Raw genomic sequence first — 13,257 nt, 5'->3', positions numbered from 1 at the left:
TCTCTTCTTTTGGTTTTCTATATCCAGGGTTGTTTCCATGTGTTCTTTCTTGATTGCTTCTATTTCCATTTTTAATTCCTTCAACTGTTTGATTGTGTTTTCCTGGAATTCTTTCAGGGATTTTTGCGATTCCTCTCTGTAGGCTTTTACTTGTTTATTAATGTTTTCCTGTGCTTCCCTAAGTGTGTTCATGTCTTTCTTGAAGTCCTCCAGCATCATGATCAAATATGATTTTGTAACTAGATCTTGCTTTTCTGGTGTGTTTGGATATTCCATGTTTGTTTTGGTGGGAGAATTGGGCTCCGATGATGGCATGTAGTCTTGGTTTCTGTTGCTTGGGTTCCTGCGCTTGCCTCTCGCCATCAGATTATCTCTAGTGTTACTTTGTTCTGCTATTTCTGACAGTGGCTAGACTGTCCTATAAGCCTGTGTGACAGGAGTGCTATAGACCTGTTTTCCTCTCTTTCAGTCAGTTATGGGGACAGAGTGTTCTGCTTTCTGGCGTGTAGTTTTTCCTCTCTACAGGTCTTCAGCTGTTCCTGTGGGCCTGTGTCTTGAGTTCACCAGGCAGCTTTCTTGCAGCAGAAAATTTGGTCTTACCTGTGGTCCCGAGGCTCAGGTTCGCTCGTGGGGTGCTGCTCACGGGCTCTCTGCAGCGGCAGCAACCAGGAAGACCTGTGCCGCCCCTTCCGGGAGCTTCAGTGCACCAGGGTTCCAGATGGTTTGGCTTTTTCCTCTGGCGTCCGAGATGTGTGTGCAGGGAGCAGTCACTTCTGGTTTCCCAGGCTTGTCTGCCTCTCTGAAGGTTTAGCTCTCCCTCCCACGGGATTTGGGTGCAGAGAACTGTTTATCCAGTCTGTTTCTTTCAGGTTCCGGCGGTGTCTCAGGCACAGGGGTCCTGCCGCTCCTGGGCCCTTCCCCACGGGAGCCCAGAGGCCTTATACAGTTTCCTCTTGGGCCAGGGATGTGGGCAGGGGTGAGCAGTGTTGGTGGTCTCTTCCGCTCTGCAGCCTCAGGAGTGCCCACCTGACCAGGCGGTTGGGTCTCTCTCTCACCGGGTCTGGGAGCAGAGAGCTGCTGCGGGCCGGGATCCGCGGGTGTGGGACTTCCGGTAAACACAGAACGTGCCCGGTCCTAGAGAAATTCTGCTTTCCTGTGTCCCAAGCTCACCAGGCAGCTTTCTTGCAGCAGAAAATTTGGTCTTACCTGTGGTCCCGAGGCTCAGGTTCGCTCGTGGGGTGCTCCCCCGGGCTCTCTGCAGCGGCAGCAACCAGGAAGACCCATAATCACTATTCCTTAATATCTCTCAACACCAATGGCCTCAACTCCCCAATAAAAAGACATAGATTAACAAACTGGATGCGCAACGAGGACCCTGCATTCTGCTGCCTACAGGAAACACACCTCAGAGACAAAGACAGACACTATCTCAGAGTGAAAAGCTGGAAAACAACTTTCCAAGCAAATGGTCAGAAGAAGCAAGCTGGAGTAGCCATTCTAATATCAAATAAAATCAATTTTCAACTAAAAGTCATCAAAAAAGATAAGGAAGGACACTTCATATTCATCAAAGGAAAAATCCACCAAGATGAACTCTCAATCCTAAATATCTATGCCCCAAATACAAAGGCACCTACATACGTAAAAGAAACCTTACTAAAGCTCAAAACACACATTGCACCTCACACAATAACAGTGGGAGATTTCAACACCCCACTCTCATCAATGGACAGATCATGGAAACAGAAATTAAACAGAGACGTAGACAGACTAAGAGAAGTCATGAACCAAATGGACTTAACAGATATTTATAGAACATTCTATCCTAAAGCAAAAGGATATACCTTCTTCTCAGCTCCTCATGGTACTTTCTCCAAAATTGACCATATAATTGGTCAAAAAACGGGCCTCAACAGGTACAGAAAGATAGAAATAATCCCATGCGTGCTATCAGACCACCACGGCCTAAAGCTGGTCTTCAATAAGGGAAGAATGCCCACATATACGTGGAAATTGAACAATGCTCTACTCAATGATAACCTAGTCAAGGAAGAAATAAAGAAAGAAATTAAAAACTTTTTAGAATTTAATGAAAATGAAGATACAACATACCCAAACTTATGGGACACAATGAAAGCTGTGCTAAGAGGAAAACTCATAGCGCTGAGTGCCTGCAGAAAGAAACAGGAAAGAGCATATGTCAGCAGCTTGACAGCACACCTAAAAGCTCTAGAACAAAAAGAAGCAAATACACCCAGGTGGAGTAGAAGGCAGGAAATAATCAAACTCAGAGCTGAAATCAGCCAAGTAGAAACAAAAAGGACAATAGAAAGAATCAACAGAACCAAAAGTTGGTTCTTTGAGAAAATCAACAAGATAAATAAACCCTTAGCCAGACTAATGAGAGGACACAGAGAGTGTTTCCAAATTAACAAAATCAGAAATGAAAAGGGAGACATAACTACAGATTCAGAGGAAATTCAAAAAATCATCAGATCTTACTACAAAAGCCTATATTCAACAAGACTTGAAAATCTGCAGGAAATGGACAACTTCCTAGATAGATACCAGGTACCGAAGTTAAATCAGGAACAGATAAACCAGTTAAACAACCCCATAACTCCTAAGGAAATAGAAGCAGTCATTAAAGGTCTCCCAACCAAAAAGAGCCCAGGTCCAGACAGGTTTAGTGCAGAATTCTATCAGACCTTCATAGAAGACCTCATACCAATATTATCCAAACTATTCCACAAAATTGAAACAGATGGATCACTACCGAACTCCTTCTATGAAGCCACAATTACTCTTATACCTAAACCACACAAAGACCCAACAAAGAAAGAGAACTTCAGACCAATTTCCCTTATGAATATTGACGCAAAAATACTCAATAAAATTCTGGCAAACCGAATCCAAGAGCACATCAAAACAATCATCCACCATGATCAAGTAGGCTTCATCCCAGGCATGCAGGGATGGTTTAATATAGGGAAAACCATCAACGTGATCCATTATATAAACAAACTGAAAGAACAAAACCACATGATCATTTCATTAGATGCTGAGAAAACATTTGACAAAATTCAACACCCCTTCATGATAAAAGTCCTGGAAAGAATAGGAATTCAAGGCCCATACCTAAACATAGTAAAAGCCATATACAGCAAACCAGTTGCTAACATTAAACTAAATGGAGAGAAACTTGAAGCAATCCCACTAAAATCAGGGACTAAACAAGGCTGCCCATTCTCTCCCTACTTATTCAATATAGTTCTTGAACTTCTAGCCAGAGCAATCAGAAAACAAAAGGAGATCAAGGGGATACAGATTGGTAAAGAAGAAGTCAAAATATCACTATTTGCAGATGACATGATAGTATATTTAAGTGATCCCAAAAGTTCCACCAGAGAACTACTAAAGCTGATAAACAACTTCAGCAAAGTGGCTGGGTATAAAATAAACTCAAATTAATCAGTAGCCTTCCTCTATACAAAAGAGAAACAAGCCGAGAAAGAAATTAGGGAAACGACACCCTTCATAATAGACCCAAACAATATAAAGTACCTCGGTGTGACTTTAACCAAGCAAGTAAAAGATCTGTATAATAAGAACTTCAAGACACTGAAGAAAGAAATTGAAGAAGACCTCAGAAGATGGAAAGATCTCCCATGCTCATGGATTGGCAGGATTAATATAGTAAAAATGGCCATTTTACCAAAAGCAATCTACAGATTCAATGCAATCCCCATCAAAATACCAATCCAATTCTTCAAAGAGTTAGACAGAACAATTTTCAAATTCATCTGGAATAACAAAAAACCCAGGATAGCTAAAACTATCCTCAACAATAAAAGGACTTCAGGGGGAATCACTATCCCTGAACTCAAGCAGTATTACAGAGCAATAGTGATAAAAACTGCATGGTATTGGTACAGAGACAGACAGATAGACCAATGGAATAGAATTGAAGACCCAGAAATGAACCCACACACCTATGGTCACTTGATTTTTGACAAGGGAGCCAAAACCATCCAATGGAAAAAAGATAGCATTTTCAGCAAATGGTGCTGGTTCAACTGGAGGTCAACATGTAGAAGAATGCAAATCGATCCATGCTTATCACTCTGTACAAAGCTTAAGTTCAAGTGGATCAAGGACCTCCACATCAAACTAGATACACTCAAACTAATAGAAGAAAAACTAGGGCAGCATCTCGAACACATGGGCACTGGAAAAAATTTCCTGAACAAAACACCAATGGCTTATGCTCTAAGATCAAGAATCGATAAATGGGATCTCATAAAACTGCAAAGCTTCTGTAAGGCAAAGGACACTGTGGTTAGGACAAATCGGCAACCAACAGATTGGGAAAAGATCTTTACCAATCCTACAACAGATAGAGGCCTTATATCCAAAATATACAAAGAACTCAAGAAGTTAGACCGCAGGGAGACAAATAACCCTATTAAAAAATGGGGTTCAGAACTAAACAAAGAATTCACAGCTGAGGAATGCGGAATGGCTCAGAAACACTTAAAGAAATGTTCAACATCTTTAGTCATAAGGGAAATGCAAATCAAAACAACCCTGAGATTTCACCTCACGCCAGTGAGAATGGCTAAGATCAAAAACTCAGGTGACAACAAATGCTGGCGAGGATGTGGAGAAAGAGGAACACTCCTCCATTGTTGGTGGGATTGCAGACTGGTAAAACCATTCTGGAAATCAGTCTGGAGGTTCCTCAGAAAATTGGACATTGAACTACCTGAGGATCCAGCTATACCTCTCTTGGGCATATACCCACAAGGTGCCCCAACATATAAAAAAGACACGTGCTCCACTATGTTCATCACAGCCTTATTTATAATAGCCAGAAGCTGGAAAGAACCCAGATGCCCTTCAACAGAGGAATGGATACAGAAAATATGGTACATCTGCACAATGGGATATTACTCATCTATCAAAACAATGCCTTTATGAAATTCATAGGCAAATGGTTGGAACTGGAAAATGTCATCCTGAGTGAGGTAACCCAATCACAGAAAAACACACATGGTGTGCACTCATTGATAAGTGGCTATTAGCCCAAATGCTTGAATTCCCTAGATGCATAGAACACATGAAACTCAAGACAGATGATCAAAATGTGAATGCTTCACTCCTTCTTTAAAAGGGGGAACAAGAATACCCTTGGCAGGGAATAGAGAAGCAAAGATTAAAACAGAGACAGAAGGAACACCCATTCAGAGCCTGCCCCACATGTGGCCCATACATATACAGCCACCCAATTAGACAAGATGGATGAAGCAAAGAAGTGCAGGCTGACAGGAGCCAGATGTAGATCTCTCCTGAGAGACACAGCCAGAATACAGCAAATACAGAGGCGAATGCCAGCAGCAAACCACTGAACTGAGAATAGGACCCCCGTTGAAGGAATCAGAGAAAGAACTGGAAGAGCTTGAAGCGGCTCGAGACCCCTTATGAACAACAATGCCAAGCAACTAGAGCTTCCAGGGACTAAGCCACTACCTAAAGACTATACATGGACTGACCCTGGGCTCCAACCTCATAGGTTGCAATGAATATCCTAGTAAGAGCACCAGTGGAAGGGGAAGCCCTGGGTCCTGCTAAGACTGAACCCCCAGTGAACGTGATTGTTGGGGGGAGGGCGGCAATGGGGGAAGGGTGGGGAGGGGAACACCCATAAAGAAGGGAAGGGGGAGGGATTAGGGGATGTTTGCCCGGAAACCAGGAAAGGGAATAACATTCGAAATGTAAATAAGAAATACTCAAGTTAATAAAAAATAAAATAAACAAAGGATTATAAATGTATAGCATATGTATGCATATGTATGATATATATGTATAAGCATGTATGACATATGTATGTGTACATACATACATACACACACACACACACACACACACACACACACACACACCATACAAAAGAGAGGAGAGCTACAAATGCCCCAGCTCACTCTCACACTTCCTGTTAGGCATCGTCCTGACCCCTTCATACAGGTCAGCTCACTGATCCCTGCAGGAATCCTAGGAGGCACCTTGCTCTGTTCTGAGCTTGGTTTCTAGACAAGGCCATCAATGAGCAAGTGCTAGGCAGAATCCTACCTCAGACACTTCTAGAGCTCCTGTCTCCATCCTTTTGCCATGTTATCTATGCCTCCATTACACAATATTACATTAACAACGTGACGGAGGCTTCTGCTGCTCCTAGCTAGCCATTTGCTCCTTCTTTCCAGACAACAGAGGCTTTGTCTGGTCACAGAGTCACCAGAACAAGGACATTTCCCAAGTCTCTTGCAGCTGGATATGACCATGACACCAGTTTAGGTCAACAAAGCATCAGTAGAAACACCTTCCTGGAGATCACCATGCTTTCCCCTCATTTTCATTTTGCTCTCTCCTCTGTTTCCAAGAACACATAGATGCTGTCCTGAGGATCATGGGGTGTGGTCACAGCTAACAGCGTGTCAGATAGAGTGAGCACGGGTGACTGACACAGTGAGCTTGCCACCTGGCTCTTACAGAGAGAAGCAGGCTCTGCCGTGGTTACCATCCCCTGCAGCTGAATGTAACCAAGCACAGGCACACCTTTGTGTGTGCACAGACATGCCTGTGAGCAGCCGAAGTTCAAGGTTGTAGGATTTGCAGTGGATTTTGCCTTTCATCCTTCTTGGGGGTTCATAGACCACCTTTTACAAATGCGATCGATCAAGAGAAAAATCCCTCTTTGTTCTGCCTGGCAGTCTCCATTCAGTGGTCACATCTCACCTGCCTGTCACTCTGGGAGGCCACTTACCCACCTCTGGTGTGCTTCTGTGGAGATTTAAGGTTTGCAACAAGACAAACTTTCCTCTATTGGGAGGTGTTGATGCCTGCACCGACAGGGCACTGAGAACCAGGTGTAAGCCTGTGGGATTAAAAAACACACATATTCGGGTCATTCGTGTTAAGAGAGAATGCCAATTTTGTAGCTTTATTCACCAAATATATACCCCAAGTTAGCCGGGTGGGAAATTCCAGGAAGCACAGTGGGGAAACCCGGCTTAAGGCTTCAGGAACAAAAGACGGAACACGTGCCCCAAATTTACTGGGGAGAAATCCTGGAAGACCAGCCTAAATCCCAGGAACAAAGACTGAGAACAAAAGACAGGAACGAATGGACCATCGGACCATCCCATCGCCCAGGTGTGTCACTACAGGGCCAGGGCATTCCTTTGTTAGGAACAAAAGGCTTCTACATGCATTGGCAGGGCATCTGCAGGGGTCAACCACTGCAGGGGACCCAGGAGGGTCAGACAGGGAGGAGAGCTGGAGATCTGCTCCATGTCATGGAGAGAAATCAAGCCAGTTAGTGTCTGCATGGAGGAGACGCATGGCATACACATGTATCCCATTCACTTATTCCCTGGACACTGATGAAGAGCTACTGCCCCAGTGATGCTCTAGAGCGGTGGTTCTCAACCTGTGGGTTACGACCCCTTTGGGGGATCAAATGATTACTGAAAAAACACAGATATTTATATTCTGACCCATAACAGTAGCAGAATTAAAATTATGAAGTAGCATCAAAATAATTTTATGGTTGTGGATTACCACAATATGAGGGACTGTATTAAAGGGCACAGCTGAGAACCACTACTCTAGGGGAGACACAGAGGTGAACCAGATTGTCTTTATGAAGTGTCTGTTCAGGTGGTGAAGGACCAGGAAAAATTCAGACCTCCTAGCAAACAGAGTAGAGCCAAAAATGTAGGTCAGCCAGTTCAGTGACTCTGTTCCAGGAACTTGACTGACCACAGAACTGATAATTACACCAGCTGGTTCAGCAACTTTCTCCCAGGAACTAGCTGACCATAAAGTTAGATTAAAATCTTAAAGAACAGTCTTGATAAACAGGAAGCTTCTCCTTGTGATTTTTCACTGGTATTCTCGACATTTTCCAATGACGCCATCCCTACCCCCTTGGGTTGTGGCTTCTTCCTTTAAATACCCCTTCTCCTAGCTACTTGGGGTTGAACTCCTCTACCCCTGCGTGGGATATGAGTCTCGACCCCAGTGCACTGGTTCCTATCAATAAACCTTGTGTGATTATAGCAAGGACGGTTTAACGTGAGTTCTTGGGGGATCGTGCCATCCCGAGACTTGAGTGAGGGTCTCCCTGCTCCGGGGGTCTTTCAGTGGGAATGTCCGACTGAAACTTATTCACATTTTCATACTGATAGGAACCTATGGGGTGTGCTGGGATGTTTGGCTATATGCAGTTAGCATATCACTTCAACTTATTCACGTATAAATTTACCCTTTGTAGAAGACATGTAAAGTCCTATCTTCTAGAGATTTTGAGTACCTCATTATTTTGTGTGCATAGTCCTAATGTCCAGACCTTGTTACTTTTGTCATTTAGGACACATTCTGGGTTTCTCCCTGTGCTGGTTAGATTTTTGTTAACTAGACACAAAGTAGAGTCACATTGGAAGAGGGAGCCAGGATTAATAAATGCCTCCTTTAGACTAGTCTGTAGGCAAACCCGTGGGGCATTTTCTTAATTAGTGATTGAGTATGCAGGGCCCAGTCCACTGTGGGTGGTACTGTCCCTAGGTAAGTAGGCCTGAGTGGTACAAGAAAGCAAGCTGAACAAGCCCTGGAAGCAAGCCAGAATGCAGCCTTCCTCTATGGTCTCTGCTTTGGTTTTCTGCTTGAGTGCCTGTCCTTTGTGAAAGATACCTGTAGGCCAACCAACCCTTCCCCTCCCTGAATTGCTTTGGGTCAGAGTGTTTTATCGTAGCAGCGAGAAGTAAACTAGTTCCCACACATCCCTAGCGTCTGGTAGCCCCTCTCTCTCTCTCTCTTCCCTTCCATACCTGGCTCAGATCCTCCTTTGAGTGAGATCAGTCTGTGTCTCAAGGTGCCATTCACAGTTGGATATGAATCCATCCAGCACGGACGGTTCCAATTCAGGGAAGATTGCAATGTTTAATTCCTTCATTTATTCCCTTTAGAGACATCTTCTGATTGCCTAGACAAGCCAGGCTATGAGTTGGGAATTTAAAGACAAGACAAGCAGCTTGTTCTCAACATTCAACTGGTCTCATGGGAATGCCAGTACTGTGAACAGTTACGGCACAGGAGGGAAGGAGTTCTTGTCCTACACAGGCATCCTCAGAATATCAAAAGGGCTCCCAATCTGCCTGGGGGTGGTCCTCAAGAGTTGTAGGGTTCGGTTCTGAAGAATGACTGAAAATTGCCAGTTCAGGCCATTGGAATTTATTCTTTTTGAAGAGACATGGGTTGTATAACTGTCATGGGACTTTTTATCATCCATACTATTAGGGGACTCAGCTACTGGAGTCTAGGATGGATTCAGATGTGTGTGGCATTTGAATTGAGTTGGCCATCATACTAATGAAAAGTGTCATTTGGCTGTCACAGAGATGTCTGCTCTACTCCATAGCCTTAGTTCCACAGACTTGTGTCTGAGCCTTCGGGTGTTGGTGGGGTGGTTTCATGGGGGCTGTATGAGTCTTTAGGAGCATGAACAGCCTGCTTCAAGACTAAAAGGGCATGAGCTGGGACAATATCCTCTATTCCCTAGTGTGGCTCTTCTGGGTGCTCTAGGATCCCACAGAGTTGGGAGGGAGAAATGTGGGCTGTGGAAGGATCTGGAATGACAGTGGCAACTAGGAATGTGCCCAAGCAAAGTACACAGAGGGTAACAAGCATAAAGGCTGATGTGGCTGGTGAGCTGGCCCAAGGATCCCAAGTAATAATGAAAGGTAGACGTTTAAAGGTTGCCTCCCTAGACAAAAGTTTAGAGCAGAAGAAAGAAACTGGTCAGGGCCTGGAACTGCAATTACACCAGCTGGTTCGGCAACCCTCTCTCAGGAACTAACTGACCATAAAGTTAGATTAGAATCTTAAAGAACCATCTTCAGAAATAGGAAGCTTCTCCCAGGAACTGGCTCGTCATAAAGTTAAACAATCTTGATAAGCAGGAAGCTTCTCCTTGTGATTTTTCACTGGTATTCTCGACATTTTCCAATGACGCCCTCCCTACCTCCTTGGGTTGTGATTTCTTCCTTTAAATACCTCTTCTCCCAGCTACTTGGGGTTGAACTCCTCTGCCCTTGCGTGGGATACAAGTCTCAACCCCAGTGCACTGGTTCCTATCAATAAACCTCATGTAAATTACAGCAAGGACGGTCTTATGTGAGTTCTTGGGAGGTCGTGTCATCCCGAGACTTGAGTGAGGGTCTCCCTGCTCCAGGGGTCTTTCAATACTGGGGAAGCCAATGGCCAAGTTTCCCATCGGTCAACTATGGTCCTTAGGGTGTCACTGCCCTATACCTCTGATAGGTTCTTAGGAGTTAGAGATGATCTGGAACAGGAAATGGAAGGTGTGAGGATACCTGCACTCAAAAGCTAGCTGTCCGTGATGGACTGGTTGTCACTCGTGTGTTGATTTGTGTGGGATCTAGGGGCACTTGGATGGGGCATGGACACAAGAGGCACTCTTTATCTATAAACCTGCATTCATCATCATTCGAGGTAAACTGAGAAAGAGGGTCACTCAGGCTCTGCTTCCCCACGCCACCCCATAGTGGTGTGATTGGCTGCAATCATGACTGGTAGATCCTGAGAGGAGAAGGGAAGCAGCAATGGCAGGGAGTGGAAGAGGCCTCAGGCACCAGTGAACAGGCTTTCAGGAGGCAGCTTCAGTGAGACAGCTCATTAACAGGGGTAACCAAGACTATTTAAATCCTTGAGGGGTGAGTAGGGGCTACCTGCTGGAGAATACATCATTGGCTGGGGCCAGGGTCCTGGGGTGCCTCATTTGCATAAGGAGAAATTCCAGTTCCTGTTGGACATGACCTTATAAGGGGAGGGGTAGTTTAACCTGGTTACCCAGTTGGATCCTACTCCTGCGGATGTCAGGATGACCCCTCTCTTGCTCTGGGTACCATGGTTCCCTGGCCCCACAAAGGAGGAGAGAGCCTTTTTCTATAAATGAACCTTGTTAGTCTACTAGACAATAATATGCAGAAGAATTAAAAAGAATACGGTAGAACTTTTAACTGACAGAAAATTCTGTTAGGTACATCTGGGAGTGGAAAATGGAATGACTGATGCCATCCTACAGTGTGTGTGTGTGTGTGTGTGTGTGTGTGTGTATGTATATATGTGTGTGTGTGCATAAAATATTAACATGTATATATAATTTTTTTGGTAGAGGAAGAAGTAGGAAGGCCATGGCAAATTAAAATTCAGTCTGGTTTATGTAGGAAGTTCTAGACTGGCCAGAACTATATTACTATATTTTGAGCATGTCAAGAAAACCCTGAATAGCTTGGAATAGCAAGATGGCTGAGTGGGCAAAAGTGCTGTACAAGCCTGGAGACCTGAGTTCAATCTCCAGCACTCATGTAACGGTGGGAGAACAAAATGGGCTCTGTGAAGTCACCTGTGCCACAGTGTATGAGGCCCCTATGAGTGTGTGTGTGTGTGTGTGTATACTGAAACTTAAAGCCAAGTAAATAAAAAGCAAGTTTTTAGTAAAAATGTATTGGTTCATTTTACTTCTGTGTTTTTTGCTTGCATATATGTGTCCGTACCTTGTGGGTGCTTGGTGCCCTCAGAGGTTAGAAGAGGGCCTCAGATCCCCTGGAACTGGAGTTATGGATGCTTGTGAACCACCATGTGGGTGCCAGGTAACAAACCAGTTCTTCTGCAAGGGCAGCCGAATGATATTAATTGCTGTGCCATCTCTCTAGCACCTGAAAGGTTTATTTTAAATTTATGAAAAAGTATACTAGCAAGTGATGTCTGGCAGCTTTCACTTTTCCCAACCCACGAGAAGCAACACTCCTATGGCAGAAATTACAGGAGTCTCCAGGCCTAGTGTCTCGGCAGGCTCTGTTCCCTGGAGTCTAGGATGCTCGACCTGACTCTATTCACATTGCTGCCGCTGCTCTGACATTGGCTTGCACAAAAGCTAACCACAGCGCCAGGCCTAGACTGCAGCGAGCGCTTCTGGTTTTTTTTTTTTTTTTTCATTTTTTATTTCTTGAATACAGATAGGAAGGCTGCACATGCGCCATTAACACTGAACCAGGCATAAAGCATTTCACACAAAGCCTGGGAGGTTTCTGCGAGCAGCCTGGAAAACACCGGCGAGAAGCAGATTTTTGCGCCTCTGATTTATCAACACATTTCTGATGAATTCCTGACAAAGTAGTCTTCATCACCCTCCTCAGCGTTTTTCCTGGTTTGAAACACTGGTTACCTTCTGAACTTTTCAGTTACACAAACTCTAGGCACCAGCCTGTCACTGTCCTGTAGAATGTTCCTTGAGTGTGTCTCTCCTGCTGACCCCTTAATGCTCTCAAGGGTGGGCTGTAGGGTGTGTGATTTAAGATTACAGCCTCCCCTCAACTTCCCCAACCAAAACCCAGGTTTCAGTTCTTAATACGGACTAGCATTTGATTTTCACAGTGATCCCATGTGCACTAAATGCTAGCAGTCACTGACTGATGACACCAGGTACTGAAGGGACTCTCGAGACAGTGAAGCAGGTTGCTATTTGCTTTCCTGGCAGGACAAAGCCGGTTAGAATATCTAGCAGCTGGGACACAATGACTCAGCTCCTGAACCGATCACGAACCGATCACGTACGTGATCTCCCTTTCTGGCTGACTCTGCGATCTCGTGCTATGATGCTCTCCGCTCGACCTTCATCCACAGTCCCTCCTGTAGGAGTTCAGATACCATAACCCCAAGTCTGGTGCTTCCTGTCAGCCCCACGTGCCTCCGCTCAAAGCTACGCAATGGGAACGGACATGCGCACTGGCAAGAAGATGCCTTTGGAAGTCATTCGTACATCACAGCAAATTGTACCCTCTGAACCTCGGGGATTTCCTCCCCTTCAAAAAGAGTTTAAAATCACGGTATAGTATCTTTGCTGGGAGGGCCCAGAGCTCCCTCAGCAAGCACTCGTCCCTGCCCCCAACACTGTCAACCTCTTTCCACACTAGACCTGCACTTCCGGCGCCTGTCCTCTGGGCTCCTCTAGTCTCCAGCCGAACAGCCCTTTCTTCCAGACAGGCCACTCTGCTTTTGTAGTACATGGGAATGAGACAGATCTGCACTCTTTGAAAACTGAAACCCAAATGAGACCCAAGACTACAGCACAAATTTTCCTCTGGTTCTCATTTTGCTAAGTACCTGCAGCGGTTTACC

The sequence above is a fragment of the Rattus norvegicus genome, chromosome 1, assembly GCF_036323735.1.
Source record: "Rattus norvegicus strain BN/NHsdMcwi chromosome 1, GRCr8, whole genome shotgun sequence".
Taxonomy (NCBI): Eukaryota; Metazoa; Chordata; class Mammalia; order Rodentia; family Muridae; genus Rattus; species Rattus norvegicus.
This window is presented reverse-complemented; position numbering follows the sequence as displayed.